At 39.5% G+C, this 23,207-nt stretch overlaps 1 long non-coding RNA gene, 1 other non-coding gene and 1 pseudogene across 2 annotated transcripts; all 3 read left to right on the top strand.

Moving 5' to 3' along the window:
- The first annotated feature begins 736 nt into the window (after positions 1–736).
- On the top strand, positions 737–8,101 carry LOC123442163 (annotated as a pseudogene).
- On the top strand, positions 6,181–6,262 carry LOC123445788. Its single transcript, XR_006631161.1, has one exon. It is a non-coding gene; the product is annotated as a small nucleolar RNA Z199 (small nucleolar RNA).
- Positions 8,102–19,888: 11,787 nt separating the features above from the next.
- Positions 19,889–21,381, top strand: LOC123440917. Its single transcript, XR_006630380.1, has 3 exons — positions 19,889–20,011; positions 20,772–20,935; positions 21,015–21,381. It is a non-coding gene; the product is annotated as an uncharacterized LOC123440917 (long non-coding RNA).
- Positions 21,382–23,207: the final 1,826 nt, after the last annotated feature.

Raw genomic sequence — 23,207 nt, 5'->3', positions numbered from 1 at the left:
TTGTGTTGTAGATGTTCATCTATCAGCACTACTCCTAAATGATTTCTTAAACAGGGAATAATAACATGAACGTAGCCTATAGTGGGTTCATGAAGTATACCAATAAAGTCAGTTACTGTACCATGTTTGAATCAAGAAATTTGCGTATTCATTCCTATCATAGTGAGTTTATGGATCCTCACCATCGAGGTTCATGCATGCCTGAATATGGTAGAACTTGAACATTAGAAAAAAAAAGGATGGATACGATGGATCAGTTATCAGAAGAGATGTTGTTCTAATATTGCGTTGAAGAGTACAACTTCTGTAGCTATTATTCTTTGTTCAGCTAACATCACAGTTAAGTGATTGTTTCTTTATTTTTGAGAAAATAGTGTTCATAATCTTCTTTAAAAAGATCAGTAGTTAGACTTTAAAACTGTTGTCCATATACTTGAGTTAAGCTGGCTTCATGGCGTACTCGAGTTCACATGTTTTTATTTACATATTCCCTTTGTTGCCTCCTTCCATTCCATGATAGGTGCTGCACAGTTTCTAATTAGAGACCCAGTTTAAGTATATCGAAAGACGTACTCATGCTTGACATTGTATGACGCGGTCAGAAAGGGTTTTCATGCAATTGCATCCAGGAAATAAGTATTTTGCTCGGTTCAATTTCAATAGTATAGATGACACTGAGGTTCGTTCATATGCTTTTAAGCAATGCTATAGCTGAATACTGCTAATTTTGCTGACTATGATTGCTAAATATGGTCTGAAATTTGGCTACAAGCTCGAGACCTATGGGCAACGCATCCTCATCCCCTTTTCTCTCTTCGACGTCATCGTTCTTCTTCAGGCCATTATTGCTGAAGGTAAGTAAAGCACATTCCTCCTCTATTTTTCTCTCTCTTTATAACTCACGTCCCACTTTTGGAATATACATGTTGCAGGCGAAAGACCGGATTTATTGGGATGTACAATAAGGTGGCAACCACATCGGCTGCCAGAGACAAATAATTCACCAACTATTGTTTTGTTGGACTGCTCTTTTGTTAAAGACGGTATAATTATCCTTGAGGTCATTCTATTTCTAATTGATTTGTCGATTTATTGACAATAGTATTTTTAAGGGAAAAGTGAGCTTTACATATGAATGCGGATCATATTACAATCATTACAAAAGGTGCTTCAGCGATGTTAGGAATGAACCCAAATGCATAAGGCATCCGTGTACTCTTGCCTAACTTTCATCCTCATGTGCATCACAACTGCTGTCTTCTAACAATAATAGATAATAGACGACCAAGCTGCAAATTCTACCAACAGATGACTAATAACGGGCACTACAAGAAATATGCTCATACATGATGTTTTCTAAGACGCCGTTGATGAATTCGTCATAAATGTGTGACGATTTCATCCGAGATCGTCGTAAACCGTTTGAGGGGATCAAATCTACATATAAATTACGACGATGTGAGTCAAAAACGTCGTAACTTCATAAGATGAGATCGTCATAACTTTTACGACAATTGTAAAAATGTCGTAACATGTTCTAACTATGTTGACATGTCACTCGTGGGTCCATTCTATCCCACCTGATCCTAGTTTGTGAAGCAACCTAGTATTCTGTCATTCCAAAATTCTCGAAAAATTCTTATAAATACTTTGGACCATATATTTCTCAAATATGTGAAAACCCTCCCTTCCATAGTTCAAAAATAATTCAAAAATATTCATTTTCCTATTCTGTTCAGAATAGCACTTTGTGAAGGAAGTGCTATTTCTATTTCTTTGATTACCCTCATATTGTTTGGGCACTCTTTCCTATCCAAATCATTGCCTCATGAAAACTTTTGTAACGATTTGCCTAGTAAATCTTTCTCAGCAAATTTCCAAAGTTTGTGTTCAGCTAACAGCTTTGTGAAGGAAATACTAGATAGGAATATTCTGATGAGTTGAATTTTTTCCACATCATCTATGTGCCCAAAACATAGCTCTCCATAAAATTTTAGCCATATCTAACAATTCATGTGAGCTCATCATCCAATCTTTTTTTGGTAATATTTTCATTTTGTGAAGCAACTATGTTTTATATTGCTTTATAGTTGATGAAAATTTACCACGGGATGACACTGACCATATAACCTCACTCCACCAAATTTTAGCTCATTTAATTCAGCCAGTTTCTCTCAGTATTTTTCCCAATATTGTGAAGGAAGTATGATTTTTGTTTATCCAAATTTTATGAAATTTTTACAGTACCTTAATGTGTCCAAATTATCATCCTCCTCCAAATTTAAGCCCAATCCATTCATCTATGTGAGCCCAGTTTCAATTACCATTTTCTGTCCAAATTGGCACATTGTGAAGGAAGTGTCACTTTGGCATGTCCAAATGGTATTATTTTTGTACAGTGCCTTCATATGCCCAAATTAACATCATACACCAAATTTCAGCTCAATCCATTCATTCATTTGATCCTAGCTTCAACATCCATATTTCTGCACAATGTGTTACTTTGCAAAGCAAGTGCCACCTAGATTCATCCATTTGAGATAAAAATTTTCCAAGAGAGTCTCCTTAGTAGATGATCATCCTCAGCCAAAATTTAGGCCCATTGTCTATGTGAATTACCCGCACCGCTAATCAAACACTTGACTGCTAATTCATGTTTTGCTTAGTTCACTCTCCTCGTGAGATTCTTCTATTGTACAACCCACCAGACATGCCTATTCCACCTAGAACGCGTGGCAATGCAACGGTCAGGCGGTGACCATGCGACTCGCATGCAAGTTCACGCACTCTCGAGTTGGGGCCCTCGACCACCATCCAAACCTCGACGTCAAGGCACCACACCACGTATTTCTGATTAAATAGATACTTATATACCTATAAATGATTTTTGGGAAAAATAAAGAGAAAACTATAATGCAGCTGCAGTTCAAATTTAACCCGCTTTCACGTGAATCGACATAAATTTGTCTTTTTCTCGAGAGGTGGATAAAATCTTTTAACACCCAACCATTTTGTCAATTGTACATTAAATATGGACTGGTAATTTATAAAAATAATTTGATCTAATTTTGAAACAAATATATGGTAGATCCTTCACAAAAAAACTCATTTTGATCACTTGAAAAATGGAAAATGAATTTTTCATACAAGGAAAATGAAAACTTCCTTAATCAACATTGTTTGCCATTTCAATATGCACCCTTTTGCATAATATTTTATCATTTCAACAAACTATGTCATGAATGTGGCCATAAGATTGATCATTTGACTTGAAAGCCATGAATCTTCACACATGATAGGCCATTTCTAAGAACACTTATTTAAAATAATCGTCGTCTTACAAGTTTATTCTTTTTCCTAGTAACTTTGTCACATATAATGACACAATGCAATGGTTTTTCATTTTTTTGAATTTGTTTTGAATTTTTCATGGTGTAATTACATAATGTAGCTGCAGTTCAAATTTGACCTGCTTTCAGCTGATTCAACGAAAATTTGTCTTTTTTACGAGAGGTCGATAAAATAATTTAACACCCAACCATTTGGTCAATTGTACATTAAATATGTCCTAGTATGTTAGAAAAATGATTTGGTCCAATTTTGGTACAAATATATGGTAGGTCATTCACAAGAAAACTAATTTTGGGCACATGAAAAATGAAAAATGAATTTTTCATACAAGAAAAATGAAAACTTCCTTAAGCAACATTTTTTGCCATTCCAATATGCACCCTTGTGCACAATATTAGATATTTTGAACAAACTATGCCACAAATGTGGCCATAAGATTGATCATTTGGCTTGAAAGCCATAAATATTCACACATGATAGCTCATTTTTTAGAATACTTTTTAAAAATAATTACTGTATTACAAGTTTGTTATTTCAAGGATCGCCTATTCGTCCCAAATAAAAAGGAAAATCTCAGGATGACCGGAAAGGTGATGAAAGAAGCTCACGACACACCATTGTCTATTCACCCGGAAAGGTGATGGAAATGGGACCATGTTAAAATGGACTTTGTCACTGGTTTTCCCAAATTTCAGAGAGGTAATGATGCCGGATATTATCCAACATGCCGAAGATCAAGTCCACATTATTCATGAGAATATGAAGGCTGTTTAGAACAATTTGAATTTGAGATTTAAAAATAAAACAAAGCGGGAATAATTATTGAATGCGAAGATTAAGATACCGGGGGTGATATGAAAATTCCCTAATAGATTATAATTATAAATCGAACATTTTAAAATTAGTTAAAATTATATATATTTAAAACAGAAATAATAAAAGGAATAATAATAATGATAACTAATAAAAGAATAATAGAAAAAAGTATTTAAAAAAAGAAAAGAAAAGGACCCCCGTGGCCCAACTGGGCCAAGTGGCCCAGCTGGCCATCAACCGCCCCGGCCCATAACCACCCTCGGGTATAAAGCCCTCCAGGGGGCTAACCCTAGCCGACCCATTCACCCTTCGCACTCCCCTGGCCGCCGCCACCCATCCCACACAGCGCACCCGCTCGCCCCACCTACCTCTCGGCCTCTCCCTCCCCAGATCGACCGACCCCCCCTCGTTCCCTCTCTCCCACCAACACCCAGCCCCACGCGCTCCCTCCTCTCGCCTCCCTTCGATCCATGGTGGACTTCCCGGGCTTTGAGGCGCACGCAGTGGACCTCCCGGACGCGGCGGAGATGCCCCCGCACGCGGACGCCGGCGAGTGGCTGTGCTGCGCGGAGATCCGGTTCTGCGGCAAGATGAAGGGCCCTGAGAGCGTCGCCTTCGACCCGCGCGGCCGCGTGCCGTACACGAGCGTCGCCGACGGCCGGGTCCTCGTCTGGGACGGCGTCCGGAAACAAGGCGAGGGCGATCTGCGTCGGGATGCTGAGGCGGCGGCTGACCTCCCTTCTTCTCCGATCCCCGTGCTCCTCCTCCGTCGCTTCCCCCAACCACCAGCAGCAGCACCGCCTCCTCCTCCCCACCCACGCCGAGGTATCCCCGCTGTTCCCCTTTATCTCCCTTCCGCGCATTTCGTCGAACGCCTCGCGCGCGAGCGCAACGTGGGCCGGATCGAATCTGGCGTGCTCTCCTTTCTCGCCCCGTTGGTGTCAATGCGTTCCTGCCATTCGTAGATGCTCACCCGCGTGAGATGATGTTTTATCTGATGCAGCGACAACTCTGGCTTCAGCAGAGCAGCGCAACTGCCCGTAGCTCAAGGTGAAGTATGTTGAGTTCATTGTTAGCACTCCTAGAATTCTTGATGCTGTCTTGGCGACGGACGAATATAAGCATCTGGAGGCAAGTTGTCCTATGGGGCAGAAAGGGTTGAAGGGTAAAACTGAAAACTTATGCCCACTATACATATGTTATGAGCAACTTACTGCTCGAGTTTGCACTCTAGTTTGATTCGGTATTTGTGTGTGTCATTTGCTTGTCAAATATTAGCACACGGTGATTCATATGTGTTCCCGGCATGGTAGAGACTTGTGCTTTTCCAGTGACGTTAAGAGTAGGATGATTCAGAATGTGCAGACATGACTTGCTCAGCCGCAGCCACACAATCCTAGTGTTTGTTTTCCATAGTGTGCAGTATTGCTGTATGCTTTGAATTCTGTTGAAGTTGAACGCACTCTCTGTCACCTACAAATTTTGGAACGGCATCGGGAAAATAAATACCATCTGATTGTGTTAGACTTGTGGAGTTGTATGCGTCCCACAACATCCTGAGAGAATCTAGACATAGCCGATGGTGTAAATTTTCTTGTGTCATAGCGCATCGACTCTTGACCTGCATCGACTCTTGTGTCATAGCCGATGGATCGTATAGGCTAGGAGTAATCAGTAATTCATCTATAACGTGCATCGATCTATGGTTTTGAGGAAGTGAGGACAGAGAGGAGAAGGAAGGAGATGTACCTTCTCCTTGACCTGCAGTGCCCGACTAGGTGGCCATGCAGCAGGGAGACTTGGGCGACGGCGATGGTGTGGTGATGGTCATGGCGCTTCCCATCACTGTTGCGCTAAACTATGGTGATGAGATGATGTTTCATATTTTGAGCAAAAAAAAGTATTTTCTTTTGGATAATTGCCAGACTTTAGCTTTTATTGGTCTTTTGTGTTTCCCTATCTCCATAGTTAGTGGTGAGTACTTGTGTTGTCCATGCATGCTTATGCTTGTGAGGGTCAAGTGATGAGGAATAAACTGCAACAATATGATGGAGCTAAGCTCCTCTGATTCTTAGTATTTAAGTATCCGATGACACCTCACCCTCACCATGTGTTTTTCTATGCTGCCAACATACTGAAGGAAGTCCTGCTCGTTTCTATCGATCGTAATCTGATATGATTTGATCTGTTGAACTGTTGTGTTGGTCGTCAATTTCAGTTGGATCCGGTGAGAAAACTAAAATTTTATGTGACAAGAACCCAGACATGCATGCATGCACCGATTTTCTTTTGTATGTCTGAAATGCTTGGATATGTCTGAAATGATTTTCTTTACTTTTTTTATGCACGTCCTACACCTTCATGTATGGCTCAGGTCAGCAGAAATATGTTGCTTTATTGATTTTTTGTATGATGTGATGTTCGGTCACTTGCAAAAATAAAACATTTATTCAAGTCAGCAAAAATATCTTTGCTCACTCACTTAATGTAAGTTATGGTTTGTATATGTCATCTGTCATATGTGTATAGGTGTAGGTTTATCTTACTTGTGTTGTGGCTGCTTATGCTCTGCACATCCTCTTAATCAAATCATATAGTATTTGAGCTAATAGCATGACATCGTACCTCGGAAAGGTGGGGGATTGACCGGTTGGAAAAAAAGAAGAAAAAAACTGTATCATGTGTGGAGAAAAAAGAAAAAAAAGAAAAAAAATGGTATCATTTTTTTTCTGTTGCACTAATGTGGTTTGGGATTAAGGTCAATGTTTTGGGGTATGTGATCTTGGTGAAAATATATTAGGTGCACACAGTAGTTTGATCTTTGATTATCAATGTGCAGCGCTCAACTAACTCATGTATGATCCTTTTCACAGTTTTCTTTTTTTGGAAAGATCCTGTTGTGTATGTCATCTGTCATATGTGTATAGGTGTAGGTTTATCTTACTTCTGTTTTGGCTGCTTATGCTCTGCACATCCTCTTAATCAAATCATATAGTATTTGAGCTAATAGCATGACATCCTACCTCGGAAAGGTGGGGGGTTGACCGGTTGGAAAAAAAAAGAAAAAAACAGTATCATGTGTGCAGAAAAAAGTAGCATGACATCCTACCTCGGAAAGGTGGGGGGTTGACCGGCTGGGAAAAAAAAGAAAAAAATTGTATCATTTTTATTTCTGTTGCACTAATGTGGTTTGAGATTAAGGTCAATATTTTGGGGTATGTGATCTTGGTGAAAATATATTAGGTGCACACAGTAGTTTGATATTTTATTATCAATGTGCAGCGCTCAATTAAGTCCTGTATGATCCTTTTCATGGTTTTCTTTTTTTGGAAAGATCCAGTTGTCTTTTGATGACTTACATTTGAGCCTATGAAATATGCTAAAATTGTCCATATTTCCTCCTCAAAACCATGGTGTAGGTTAAATTGACCTTGTTAATGTGCTATTTCATTGTGAGTTGCTTACAATGTAAAATTCATTTCCCATATATGCAATCTTTTCTTTGCTTCCTAGGACTTTAGTAATTTGGATGGGAAGACATCTCCTTGATCTGGATAAAACATGGATTATATGTATTCTGTATATTTATTTGATGTTTAGTTTTTCCCGTCTGATGATGATTTCTAATCTCGTGCAGGTTTTTGATCTGAGTCACTCATGTCTTTTGAAGTCAGCGAGGGATCCCCTTATTTCCTCTCCTGCTACTTCTGGTTCATATATTGCATAAAATTCGGAGATTTCACTTGATACAAGTGGAACATCTGGAGTTTTGTGTGAATACTTCCTATCATGTGAATGAGTGTTAGTTGGATTAATTGGCAGACTCAAACTTCTCTCATCTGAGTTCAGAAACATTTGTCGCTTCAAGATTTCCGCCATGGATTGCTTGTTTTTGTGCCTTGTTTCTATTCTTGATCTATATCTTGTAGCTCTTCAAAATATGGTTGTTTCTTCTACAGGACCACCAGACCTAAGAAAGTTGAAGTGCAAAGCCTTGAAGCCAATTGTGTGAAGCTCTACTTATCTAAGAATGCATATTATATATTGTAATAATAGGCATATCTGCTTTGTAACAGATTGGAAAAATTGTAATATACTACCTTCGTGTTAATTTGATGAATTTCACATGTTCTTTCTGTTCTATTTGAAATATTCATATCGTATGCGATATGAAAATGTCTGAAATGAAAACCTGACCCGAACTTACATATGGGACAAATTATGAGAAAAACATGAAAAGTGGGACCTACAGACAAAACTGAAATTCAAAAGGCCAAAACTGCCCAAATTATAATGATACAAAAAATTCAAAAAAAAACTAAAGTGGCTGTAAATAGGCTAAGGCCCAAAAAGAAGCCCAATAAGAAAAAGGCCCAAAAAATAGAATCAGCCCATGTGATTAATTGAAATGGGTTGGGCTGATTTCAACCATGACGTTTTGATTTTGTCGTAATTTTGCCACGTAGGACTGCCACGTAGGACTGGGCTTGATTGCCAACGACGATTTAGGATCGTCGTAAAGGTTACAACGGTCCAGGAATCGTCGTAAAAGTTATGACAATTTCGATCAAAACGTCGCTGCTGTTCATTTGTGACGCTTCGTTTTTGACGCTTGGTTTTTCGTCGTGAGATCGTCGTAAATTAAAAACCGTGACGATGTAGCGACGAAAAAATAGCGTCGTGTATTAGCATATTCCTTTTAGTGGGCGTCGCAAGCATTCAAACACGGAGCACAGTTCGTCACCATTCGCATTGAACCACTATACTGATTAGTCAAGTTCCTTAGCTTCCATCACATAGCTTTCATGTCTGCTTCCTGAGCATCACCACAAACATGTCATCTCTCCACTGTACAACATATCACTGCTCCCACGCTGTCCCATTGACTAACTGAGGGCATGAATAATTGGTTAGAAGAAGAATATGTCTTGCGTTCTATGTTTGCAGTATACCGTGATCATTGTTTTGTAGCTGGCTTACATATACATGCTAAATTGTTGATGTAATTTTCTATTGAAGAGATAAGAGAAATTAGAAGTGAGAATATATATCTGTAATTTTGTATACATTAGTAACGTTCAAATTTGTATTTGAGCTGATGGACAACTATTTTAGATCAATATGCAATACTTCTCTTTTTTTCTAACAATTAAGTGATATCTTATTTTGTTGCATAACTTCTACATGTTTAAAAGTATTGGAAATTTTTTGTCTCCTTTGTCCCTTCAAGAGTATACTCGACGGAAAATCTTTGTAACAGGCCATGGGACTGCGACTGTACTTTGATCTTTTTTTATAAATAAAAGCCTATATATAAAAAGTTTATAGTGCATATAATAATGTTAGGCTTGATAAAACTTTTTCATTTTTAGAATTTAAAAAGGCATACGCAAAATATGACATGGCGTTGCTGATGTACGGGAAGAACAACAAGCACATATTATTGATAAAAAACAAACCTATCTGCATATATGCTTATTATTTCACCTTCATTATATTGAAATATTCCGAGACCATATGGAGTACAAATATGTAGCTTCCGACCTTGAAGTTGACAAAAATGACAACAAAGCATATAATCAAACCCCCCCTTTAAATTTGAGGAAATTCTGATTTTCCCTTACACGCAAATATTTATACTATTGTTTCATTACGGACCATTATTATTTACATGTTACACAAAAACCTAATGTGCGAAGCAAATATAAAATATTACACTAAAAGATGTACTCATTTGTCCCTTTCTTAACTTACAAACAAGAATATTGCATACTAAAGCTTTGCAGTTGGGGACTTTCATTTGTAACTAAGCGTAAATTTGGATTCCACACAATATCATGATATATTAGTATCATTGGGTTTTAGATAATCAATTCGGCAAGCACATACGTTTTGACTCGCACTTCTTTAAGAAAGGAAAAGATAAAAAATTTGACAATGAATTTGGCAAGCTCAACCTTGCCTATGTTACCTAATTATTAACAAATAATAAGTCTAGGCTCTAGGATATCAAATTTCTAAATATACAATGCAACAGGAACATTAACATGTTTTCATGGATACTATATATATATATATACATATATATATATATATATATATATATATATATATATATATATATATAGTTTAATTAATAGTGTGAGAATAGATCTACAACCAACCCCTAGAAATATAACAATACAATACATTATTACTTTATCACATCATTGGTAAATCCTACATATATGTAAATTATCTGCTCAGGATATCATAAAATATACCATTTCATTTTACTACGTACCGGAAGCAACTGCAAAATGTAGGTAAGATATAACTTGCACTTAGAGAGGTTGGCTTGTACGGATTGCTCAACGTTTTGTTGTTCGCAAGGGATCATTGGTGATGAGTCCATTGTTCAAAAGGTAATAATTTCTCATTCTGATATTGACTGTAGAAATATATACATTTTGGCTCTATGACTTGTAGTAAGAACTGTATTTTATTCTGAGGAGTAATTTCAAACTTATATTGACATATTCTTTTATTCTATACTCATAGAAAAGTATTTGCATAGAAGAAATGGTATTGAAATGTGGATATAAATGTTCATCGTCACAGCTAATTTCTAAAAGAAGATTGCATGCAACAAAAATCTTAATGGAAGTTCAACTTCTAACGCTTCCTAAAATAGGCTGGCCCGTGCGAAACGCACGAGTTGACGGCTAGTCAATATTAATTGAACTATTGGTATTCCAATAGTAAATTATTTATGAACCGGTCGTGAGATTACCTGGATGAAGATTAACTTATTTTGCACCCTGGGTGACGAATAGACTTTCTCTCTCTATATATATGAAACATACATCCTACCATATAAGGGTAACTACCTCCACCTTCGTTGTCATCCAATCCAGGGTACTAACAGGTTCGGTTGCAGGAAACAACTTTTTTCTGCTTGGTACTTACTAGCAAAAAGACCCGTGCGTTGCAACGGGAGAAAGAATATCACACGTTTTTATAATCTACAATTGATGGTTTAGAAAAAATATCACACACTTTTATAGTCTACAAAGATGTTTTTAGTCTATACATTTGCATACTATGGTACATGCATCATGGGTGGTTAGGTGGATCTCCTTGCCATAAAGTTGTCTCTTTACTCCTGTTATACTAATATAATAAAGCGGAGCCGCGAGTTCGATTTCCTGCACCATGCATTTATTTTTTTGCCTGATTTGAGTGATGTATGCCGTCCCATGTGAAAGAAATGATGAATCATGCATCATTGATTTAGGTTGCACCTTAAATATATTATTTTTTAAATAGTTAATAGATAGAAAATACATCATATTCAGATTCTACGCATTTTTTTTATCAAATTTCATATATAGTATGTTGAAATTGAAGTTAAGGTTTAAAAGATATGATTGTTTTAAAAAATCTATTTCACATGGACTACGGCTTATTTAATGCAATTATTAGGGGGTTTTATGTAAAAATGCAGAAAACGGTTCGCTGTGACTTAAAGTTGGACTGCGGGTTGATTACCTAAAACTGTGACAGCTTTTCTGCAAAAATGATAGAAAACGGTTCGCTGTGACTTAAAATTGGACTGCGGGTTGATTATCTAAAACTGTGAGGGCTTTTCTGCAAAATGACAGAAACCGGTGAACAGTTTTTGAATTGACATTTTTTGAGTGTAGACCAACAGATGTGCCAGCCCGCCTCATGAGGGCACGAACGCGTTGGGTGAGAAAAGGAAAAGTAAAAAAATGTGCAAGATAGGGATCAAACCCTGCTCTCCTGGCTAGAAGTGATAGGCCTCAACCACTACAGCTCTGGTCCATCGGTGCTTCTATAGTAACAACCCCATGAAATAAATGACTACGCCGCGACTTTTGGAAAGAAAAATCAAAGCGTTTTCTTTACTTATGGTTGACACAGTGGGTAATTTATGTCAACCTTGAGGGTAATATTAATGACAGACGACAGAAGCACTAATTGCTTTATTAGTAGGTAATAAAGATTAAAAAGTCAGCCAAACAATATCTATTTTCTTTGCATGGCTAGGTATATTCAGATCTGGCCCACAGTCCACACACATGCACTGATGCATGATCATGTACGTACATGGCATGTACTTCATTGGCTGATCTGTAGATGCCGTTGAACATACTCTTGTATATACATACTCCATATTACCATACTATGTAAATGCCGTTGAACATACTCTTGTATATACATACTCCATATTACCATACTATATTCTACATACTTTGTCTCAGAAAAATAGCCCGCACTAGTAGAAAAAGGGCCTTTAGTCCCGGTTCGGTTGGCCATTAGTCCCGGTAACCGGGACTAATCAACCTGGACTAATGCTAGCCCAGGTTTGGCCCCGAACCGGGGCTAAAGACCTTCCACACGGTGGGGCTGGGAGCGAGGGGGAGGAGAGGTATTAGTCCCGGTTTGTATTACAAACCGGGGCTATTTATTCGATGTTTTTTTTGAGCAATTTTTAGGGTTTAGGATTTTACACTAAATTGGATGGGGCTTTATATCCATCGTTTCCGTGCATCGATCTGGCATCATACATGAATAGTGAAATGACCACCGTACATTGACACATGCAATATTTTTGTATCAATTACAGATGAAAAGGATAAGGTTGCTAACCTCGATCGAGGATATCATTTTGTGCGAACTTAAGTGTGACTCGGGCATTAGTCCCGGTTCGTAATGTACTCCGAAGTGCGTCGGTCACCGTACATCCATTGGCGGTTCATCTCTATTACGAAATTAAGTATATCAAAAAATCATTGCAGAACATATGACCAATTTAATACAAGTTCATCATCACATTAAAATCAAAGCACATTAGTGATCAAATGTTATTATTGCAAAAAATAAATACATAAAGATCTCTTATAAAACAACATACAACTATGTAAAACATTTAAATGCAACAACAAATGCGATCAAAATCGCAACTAAGGTAACAATTGACCCAACAACATAATGATACCAAGCCTCTTTATCAATGACATATTTTCTAATATTCCTAATCTTCAAGCGCATTTCATCCATATTCAAGCGCATTGCATCCATCTTCAACCACATCGCATCGATCTTCGTCTTGCGATCATCGATGACATCGGCGACATGCAACTCCAGTTCCATATTTGTCGGGGATATAGCCCGCGGTGTAACCCGGCTTGAAGTATGACCCGCCAAGGACTTGGCGACTCACTGGCGACTCAGCAGTGACCTGGCGGGCGACTCATATTTAGCCCAGAAGGCGACTCACATAAACGACAAAGGCCTAAGGTCCGACGTGCACCCTGGCATAAGGCGGCTCATAGAAAGGCCAAGAGGGCCGACTCATAAGAGAAGGCCCAAGAAGAGAAAAGACTCCCACAAGAAGGAAACAAGACCCGGATTAGGATTCAAGAGAAACTAGTCCTATTCCTACTCTTAGTAGGACTCTACATGTAAACCTACCCTTTCTCAACCATATATTTGCCGGGTTACAGTGCAACCATGGCCAAGGATTTCTGTCATCACAAAGGCATCATGAGAGTGGACATGATTTTACAATAGAAGGAATAGTCCCAAGTCGCTGCAGGCATACAACCCGGCACTTGGGGGCTACATTATTCAAATCAAGATTACATCAAAGTATGGAAGTCTCATGTCGTTGTAAGCATGCACCATGGCACTTGGGGGCTAATGCAAACTGCTCTTTTAAATCATCATATCATCAACAGACCCGGCTATTTCAAGGAGATAAGCCCGCCCTGGGGGCTATAGTTTACTCTTTAATCAAGTATTGATTCAAGGAAGAACCAGTTCATCATTTTATAATGACCCGGTCCTTGGGGGCTACCCATTGCTGCTCAAGTTTACATAATCAGATCAACAAAGTGCGTGTTCATTATTGCATAATGACCCGACCCTTGGGGGCTACATCATATGATGTTTTATTTTCAAAGGAGAAGAACTGGAAGTCCCGAGTCGCCGCAAGCAATCAACCCGACACTTGGGGGCTACACTGTTCAAATCAAAATTTCTAAAGTCCCAGGTTGCTGACGACAAGACAACCCGACACTTGGGGGCTACAACACTCAGTTGTTTCACAGATCATGAGGTCCAAATTGAAGACCTGGCCCATCACACAATGATGAGCTAGCCCTTGGGGGCTACACCAGCTGAAGCTTTATAAGTATAAGATGATTACAAGTCCCAGGCTGCTGCAAGCAAGACAACCCGACACTTGGGGGCTACATGGTCAAAGATAGTATTGCTAATCTCCAAGTCATCATGAGCTGCTAAACTTGGAGCTTGGGGCTACAGGTAATATGGATATATCAAAAAATTGAAGAGCACTTTCAAGATGTCAATTATGAGCAAGACCGGCTCAACATATTTTTATCTAGTTGAAGCATTGAAAGACCGGTTCAGCATTACATGGATTTCTTTATCCCCAATAGTTCAATCAAGTCAATTGGAGTTCAGTTCTTTGACGAGTCGTTACCAACAATCATGACCCTCCATTATCAATCATAACCCACCAAAGCAAGAGAAGCCGGTACAACATTATGTGGATTTCGTATTCCCCAAATTTAAAAATCAAGTCAAAGCATTGGAGGCCGACTCAATGGCGTATATATTTTACTGCAAAGGACACATACCTACGAAATGATTGTGAAGACGGCTCGTTAATATGCAGAAGAAACTTGGATTTTCAAAGGAGCCACTTCAGTAAATCAAGCCGGCCAGAGGAGCAAGCCGGTCCCTTAACATATTTATTATTCTTATTTCAGGAGCTTACCATGAATAATTTCAAGCTAACCTGGGGGCTAATGTCGGGGATATACCCCGCGGTGTAACCCTGCTTGAAGTATGACCCGCTAAGGACTTGGCGACTCACCGGCGACTCAGCAGTGACCTGATGGGCGACTCATATTTAACCTAGCACGCGACTCACACAAACGACAAAGTCCTAAGGCCCGGCGTGCACCCTGGCATAAGGCGGCTCATAGAGAGGCCAAGAGGGCCGGCTCACAAGGCCCAAGAAGAGGAAAGACTCCCACAAGAAGGAAACAAGATCCGGATTAAGATTCAAGAGAAACTAGTCCTATTCCTACTCCTAGTAGGACTCTACATGCAAACCTACCCCTTCCACCATATAAGGAGGGTAAGGCGCCCCAGGAGGGACAAGATTGACAACTTAAGTCTAGACAAGACAAATCATGAGATAGACAGATTAGACACCCATGAGATTAGAGGTGGGGAGTCTGCACCCTTGTAATCGAGATCATCATCCCCATCAATGAAACACAAGCAGGACGTAGGATTTTACCTCAATCTGAGGGGCCGAACCTGGGTAAACTCACATCTCTCGATTCCGACAAACCCCTCTCAAGCCGCCACATGGTTGCGATGGCCTCACACCTAAGTCCTTGCACGAGGACATCTGTCGTGACAAAACCACGACAATATTCTTGTCCTCAATTATTTTCAATTTTTCCTTCAAGTATTTGTTTTATTTTTCAACCAAATTTAACTTCTCGACAAGAATTCTATGTGGGTTGGAATTTCTGGTTCACATACCTCCTAGATTAAAAAATATATGTCACGTTGGTCGTCATAATTGTCATAAACACTAAATAAAACAAATAATTATAAAAGACAATATATACCACATCCAAATCATAGACGGGACGAGGACAGACGGAGGCGGATACCAAAAACCATCGCACTATATAATAACAAAAAATAATGAAAGTAAGTAATTTATACAAGTATGTATCTAAATCATACAAGTATAAGATTTTCTTTCTTTTAAAAAGAAGATAAGAACAAGAGGCTCACCACGGTGGTGCTCGCGACGAGATTGACGCGGGGCGATCGACAACGGTGAGGACGAGCACGGGACGACACCCTACACATGCGCAAACTCAAGAAGTTAATTTGAGCATTTGAAATGAGCTAAACTAGCAGTGATAGATGAAATGATGAAGTAGCTAACCTTTTAAAACACTTGTGCAGTTGGTGCACGGCAAAAACTAGAAAAATATTGAGAAAAATGAAGCTTGGAGATCGAGCTTGGAGACGAGAAAGCTTAAGTAGTGTGGCTCTGGCATTTCATCGAACACGTCATGTGCATGAACTAGAATGGCAACAACATGGCATGGTCACACTTCAACAACCAAAAAACAGAGGAGAGGGTGGGCAGGGGCAAGGGTTTATATAGGCAACACTTTAGTCTGGTTTTTGTCTAAAACCTGGACTAATAACCTACGCATTAGTTCCGGTTCTTGCCACAAACCGGGACTAATGCTCCGCGGCAGGCCACGTGGGAGTCGCTGGATCTTTAGCCCCGGATTTTGCCCCGAACCGGGACTAATGAGGTGAACCGAACCGGGACCAATGCCCTGGCAAACTGAACCGGGAGCATGAACCGACACTAATGAGATGAACCGAACCGGGACCAATGCCCTGGCAAACTGAACCGGGACCAATGCTTGGCATTGGTTTCGATTTTTGTGTGAATCGGGACTAATGGTCTTTCGGCCCTCGGCCGAAAGACCCTTTTTCTACTAGTGCCATCCTCCCATCTAAAAGTTATATTACACACACGTACATACTCTTATAAGAGAATACCTCACGGTTTTGCTCCCAAGGTGATCCAGAATAGAATATTTCACATGCCTATAAATCTTGTGCACATGTCAATATATGGGCATGCAAATTAAATGAACATATGCCTCTGGAAGTATATAACTCGTTTCTGTTGCTGGAAGTATACATATACCCCAATTTCCAAACTATATACTCCTCAATACATCCCATATATACTCCTTTCAATTCCACACAATGTACTCCATGCTACAAACTACCAAACTATATACTTTCGACTTCACACTATACATATACTACATACTACATGCTACAAAGAGGATATACTTTTTTTTCTTTTCAGACTCCATGATATACTCTTTTTCAAACAATATACTACTATATATATATATAATTTTTTTTTCAAACAATAAACTATATATTGTCTTCCGAACTATATACCGTATATTGTTTTTAAAAATATAAGAGATTCCTAAAAACAATACAAGAGATGTTTGGTCCAACACGTTGAACATATCAAACCCATTAAGCTACACGAGAATGGCGTCTCCTGGGGCATTCCACGTCGCCAACAAGAGAGGATCGATGTACTGTACATTGGATGTCCATGAAAAAAATAAAGTACTATGCCAAGAAAAAACAAAGGGTGGCCCACCACCTCTCGTCATCCCTTCTCCTTTCTCTCCCACGCAACCTCACCTTTCCTCATTTTTCCTTCCGCGTGTGCGCCACTAGGATTTCCACCACCGCCGCCCCCATCCCTGTCCCATCAGCCCGTCCCAGTTCCTTCAGTCGCCGGCTATCGGAGAAGGCGCCTTCCTCAGATCCGGTTCTCCCTCAAACCTTCTCGTCTTCCCTTCCCACCCATCCTCCGTGATGGTTGGGAAGAGAGGGGGCGGGGAAAGGGATGGCATCGAGGTATCGCTCAGGGCGCGAGTTGCATAGGTGCCGGTTGCGGAGGAGGGGCGCGTTCTTCATGTTCAGGTACGAAATTGTGGGAGAGAGATGGATGAAGAGGGAGAGGAGGACGAGGCTGTGTGTGGGTAGCAGGTTGTGTTTGGACTCTCTCATGCTGGATTCTTTTTCTTGACCATCTCCCTGCTGCAGGTCTGCATCTGTGTTCCTGTCCATCGTCTGCCGGCATGGGACCTGCTGGTTTGGGAGAAGTCTAAGGTGAGACGCCGCTGCACCTAATTTTTTTGTTTCTGCATTATTCCTCACTTTCTCGGCTGACTATGTTTTCTATGCTGTCCAGCGTCATTCTTTGTTGTGTAAAAAGATCCTCTGCGGTTCACACTTTGACCAACATCTGAAGATAGCAAAAGCAAGAAACCGTGCACAAATTCACTGTCGAAGTAAGTATCAAATGTGCATTCTACATTGGATTTCTACCCATTGTTGTGTGTAATAGGGCTTCACACAGCACAGTACCACTTCCAGGTCCTGCTATAGCACAGTAAAGACTCCATCTATTTGATAGGTAAGTTGGGACTTAGAATTAATCGCCTAAGAATGGATAAGCATGTATCCAAATGTTGTTCATAGTAATTTGAATACTTAGATTCCTAGGATTTGATGCATTATTCTGTGTGAACAAAAAGTGGAATTCTTCTCAGGAATCTGTTAATCTAGCCTTTTTTTGTTGCAACTAAGGGCATGTTCGGTAGCTCCCCAACTCCTGCAAATCCTCGAATCCCACTTCTTGTTTCCACTGCCAGCTTCCGACGGGAGCGCCAGCCATCAAAAATACGTTCGGCTCCTCGTTCCAGCTTCTCGTACGTGCCAGCACGCCAATCTGCCTGGACGGGCTCGAGCCCAACCTGCTGAAGAGGTAACATGGCCATAGGGCCCAGTCGAATACATTAGCAGATGCGAGATAGAAGTAGCGAACCGGTACATGAACCCATCGAGTCACTTACGGTGGCATCTGCTTATAAATAATGTCAACTCCAGGATTCCCGATTCCTGGATCGCCCAAATTGCAGCTCCACGTTTTTGTACATGCGTGCCGCTTCGATCCCGGAAGCCAGCTTCTTGGAGCTGGGCCGTTCAGGCCAACTCTGTTCATAGATTTACGGAAGCTGGGAGTTGGCGAGCTACCGAACAGGCCCTAACATTTTCAACTATACTAATAGACGAGAACATGAGTGCATGTTTGTTTGGCAGAGAATTAGCCTCGCTTCCTTGCATCCTCTTAATTAAAAAACATAATATGGATGTCGCGATAGTGGTGGCAGGAACATTCTTAATTTTTCTATATATCCTATCTCATGAGCCATGCATATTTGAAATTTATTTTCCTTCAGTTTCTTAGTCCCGTAGTCATTATGGAGAAAGATTAACATATGTAGATTACTATGTATGGACTGCACACCCCTGATTTAATTTGTCTTTGCGGAAGGTTACATACTCCCTCTGTCCCAATATTCTTGTCTTAGATTTGTCTAGATATGAATGTACCTAGTCAAGTTCTTGAAATGTCCTTTGTGGTTGTCCCACTCTTCCTTTCATCGTTCATAACCCCCAATTATTGAAGGGAACAAATTCTTGAAATGTCCTTTGTGACACCATATAGCATACTAACACCGATTATTTCGTCGCCCACCACATAGACTGCTTCAACCGGATTCCGAGAGCGTACCTCGCTAGCTTACCGCGCAATTTTATAAGCAACAAAACATGTTAAACATTCATCACCCCCGCTTTCCGTTTTACTCTTATTTCCAACTAAATAGTTCCATTCAATCGCTCTTATGGTACACCATTTCCAGTGGGAATTATCACATTTCATATTTCTAACGGTATATTTTATCATACAATGAACATAGTGAAGAGAGCGAGCATCCAGAATATATCATCCGCGGTGAGAACATACCTCATTTCAATTTTTTATATATGAAACAGGAAACTGAAGCCCCAGTGCATAGCGGATGGCTAAAGCATGCTGATAATGTCAAAAGAAGTCGGGGTAGACCGAACTTGACATGGGAAAAGTCCGTAAAGAGAGATCTAAAGGATTGGAGCATCACCAAAGAACTAACCATGGACAGGGGGTGCGTGGAAGCTTGCTATCCATGTGCCAGAACCATGAGTTGGTCGTGAGATCTTATGGGTTTCACCTCTAGCCTACCCCAACTTGTTTGGGACTAAAGGCTTTGTCGTTGTTGTTGTTGAAACAGCAAACTGACATGTATCAGCGCATTTCTTTATCTACTGCTTTCAGGTAGTCATTACGGATGATAGATCAATACTTATTTCCTTTGCTACTGATTCCTCTGAGCATCCCTGTCTCACAAATTTTGCAATGACACTGCTCTGTTGTACTTTTCCTTACTCAATGTTTCTTTCCTTTTCTACTGATTACTTTCAGCATGCCTCTGTAACTTAACTTGATGCTTTACATTCAGAGGCGCGGAATTACTGATGCTTATCATTCATAAGTTGATGCTACCACTACATGTAAATATAAATACAGCTCTCTACTATTGAAAATCATGCATGATCATTTATCAGCTCATATTATCATGATCACACTTTCTTAGCACAATCTCATCTCATAGCAATAGTATACATACATTTTCTTGTCTGATAAATTTTTACAAATATTTCACGCACAATAGAAATAATAGAATATGTATGTCCCTGTTACCCCTGTTCTACATGCAAACTGCAAGTTCGTACTTGGAGTTTCATTACGTGCTATGACACCCTTTCCTTCAAATATCAATGCTTGTGTGAATCTTTATGCAATAATTTTTGTTTTCTCAATTTTAAAAACAGCTTTCACCATCTGCTGTGTTACACATCTTCCGTTTGTCTGCTTTTATAAATTAATCTTTAACATACCTATATGATTTTATGCCTAAACCCCCATCTACGCTGTTAAATAACTTATATATTGCTTTTCCCAAACAAACAGTGACATTTGCAGCAGTTACACATCATACTTAAATTGCTTCTCACCTACATTGAACTGACTGCAGGAACACTTGGCGGGATCCAGTACTTTGGAAAACTTGAAGAACATTATTACTGGGGTAACGGGGTTAAGCTCTACAAACGACACGTAGACACTCTCTTTGCTATAATCTGGTAAAAAATAGAGATCAACTACTATGTGTGCACAATCAAGCAAGGCTAGCGCGTGGTAAGTTTCAAAACACACTCCTATCTTCCATATCACAAAAAAATTTGTGTTCATATAATTGACTTGCTTTCTTGTCCAGTACTTTCAGGTACACTATACCGAAGAGAACCTGCTCGACTACATTATTCCAAACAATGATACACTCATGGTGAAGCTTGCAGATAGTCCTTTGCGTGCCGAATGTTGCATTATGCTAGGAACTGACAAGAGGGCCACTATAACCACCAACTGGTCCGAGTTTCGAACTCAAACCGCACAATCAAAGTCACCACAATTCCTGTGTTAATGTAATGTAGAACTAAGTACTCCTAATTATGCTCTATTGAGTGATGAACCTATGGCTGCCTTTTGGACCCTGCTGTCTGATGCTTTTCTACATAGTAGGCCTATGTCGTTGCTTATGTAAACTGCACTCTTCTCAGTAAGATGGTTCATGTTAAGATCCATAACGTGACTTCTTTGCATATATCTATTTATTTTATCTTGGCTTGAAATCTCAATCCCTTAATTAAGGCATTCATTACACATGCTAACCAGAAATTAAAACCGTGTTAAAAGGTCGATCACTACCTGGCACCGCACAACTCCCCCTCAAGAGGCGCACCACGGGCGCGCCCCAACACCTAGTAAAGTATCTAATCTGTTCACGTGATGCATTCGGCCTGCCAAGGAAATAGCAAGTTGTTGAACAAACTTGCACCATTTATTCAATTATTTAATTAGACGTTAGTTACCAGCCTGCTATTGGATTCTTTGGCCTCCACTAACCGGTTTACATATGTGTTTTGTATGTTGTATGTAATATCTATCAAATCGAAGAGTATGTATGCGTAGTATGTAGTATATAAAAATGTTTAGGGAGTATATATACTATTTATTTGGTAGTATGTCTCGTATTTTGAGTATGCTCCTTCTTACGTACAAATATATATGTATTTTGAAAATGTAGTAAAACCATGGAGCAACTTGCAATTTTTTCGTATAACTTATTTTAAAATATCTTATATATAGTATATCAACATACTTACAATGATAAATTAGTATATATATTATCACATGATAGTATATGAAACATGTGGGACAACTTTCCCTAGATGGTAGGATGTATTTTTGCCACATATTGTGTCTATCATAGTTTGCCATAGAACTTGTTTAAGCTGGCTAAGTTCTTAACGGTTTAAAATTTATCAAAAAATATGCAATAAATAGTGTAGCATCTCTCTAATGTAACAAGATGATCCAACGACAGGATTTTGAAAATATGCATTTACGCGTCCTCGCAAAAATACAAGAATTTCAGTTTGCGCTGACATAAAATATATACTGACCTACTTGTTTTTCTGTTCAGGACACTTAAAGTTGTATTTTTCCAATCGCGCCATTGGATCATGTTATATTAGATGTGTTACGTTTCAGTATTTTTTTCAGAATTTTTGGAAACTTTGACACTGTCGAAAACTTTAACTAGTTCGGTGTCAAGCTATGATAGAAAATGGCTACAATACCTATAAAGCATAGAAGACTTAAAAACTTGGTCCATGATGGATAAGAAGAAATGAACAGAAAATGATAGAGGTGTATTCTTATGGAAGCCATCCAAGAGCTGCTCTCTCGCCTATAAATGAAGACGTTGCTGCAAAAAGAGACACATGACGAAAAAGAACCAGCCATAGATGAATTTTTTAAGGCCATTTTGGATTCGTTGAGAAACTTAGCCATTTGAATTTGTTTGAATAAGGAAGTGCTAGGGTTTTTCTTCCCCATTTCAAGTTCAACAAAAATTTAAACATGACGCAACACTCATGCTAGCACAAAAAAGGGGGGCGAGTGGAGGAAACTAGGGATGTGACACATGAAGAGAACTATCCAGTTCATGACCTCGAACTCTTTACAGTTATCTATGCACTCTTGCTGTGGTGACATTACCTTCTTGGTAACCATTGTGAGATCTACACCGACCATCACAGTCGAAAGTATTTGTTTACTCAGCCAGATCTAAATCTCTGCCTGCGGCGATGGATGGAAGAAATTACAGACTATGACTGTGGTATTTCTTATACCCATGGCAAGGCTAATGTCATGGAAGATGCCTTGAGGTTCAGAAAGCTCAACATGTCTTCATTATGAACGTCGCAAGTTGAACCTTCACATTGTTCCATAGGGTTCTCTTAATAACCTTGTCCAAGAACCGACTCTTCAGAAAGCTATCAAGTCTGCACAAGAGTCAGACACTGAAATTGATCGCATTAAGAGTGATCTTGCATGTGAGAAG

The sequence above is a fragment of the Hordeum vulgare genome, chromosome 3H (assembly GCF_904849725.1).
Source record: "Hordeum vulgare subsp. vulgare chromosome 3H, MorexV3_pseudomolecules_assembly, whole genome shotgun sequence".
Classification (NCBI taxonomy): domain Eukaryota; kingdom Viridiplantae; phylum Streptophyta; class Magnoliopsida; order Poales; family Poaceae; genus Hordeum; species Hordeum vulgare.
This window is presented reverse-complemented; position numbering and strand designations above follow the sequence as displayed.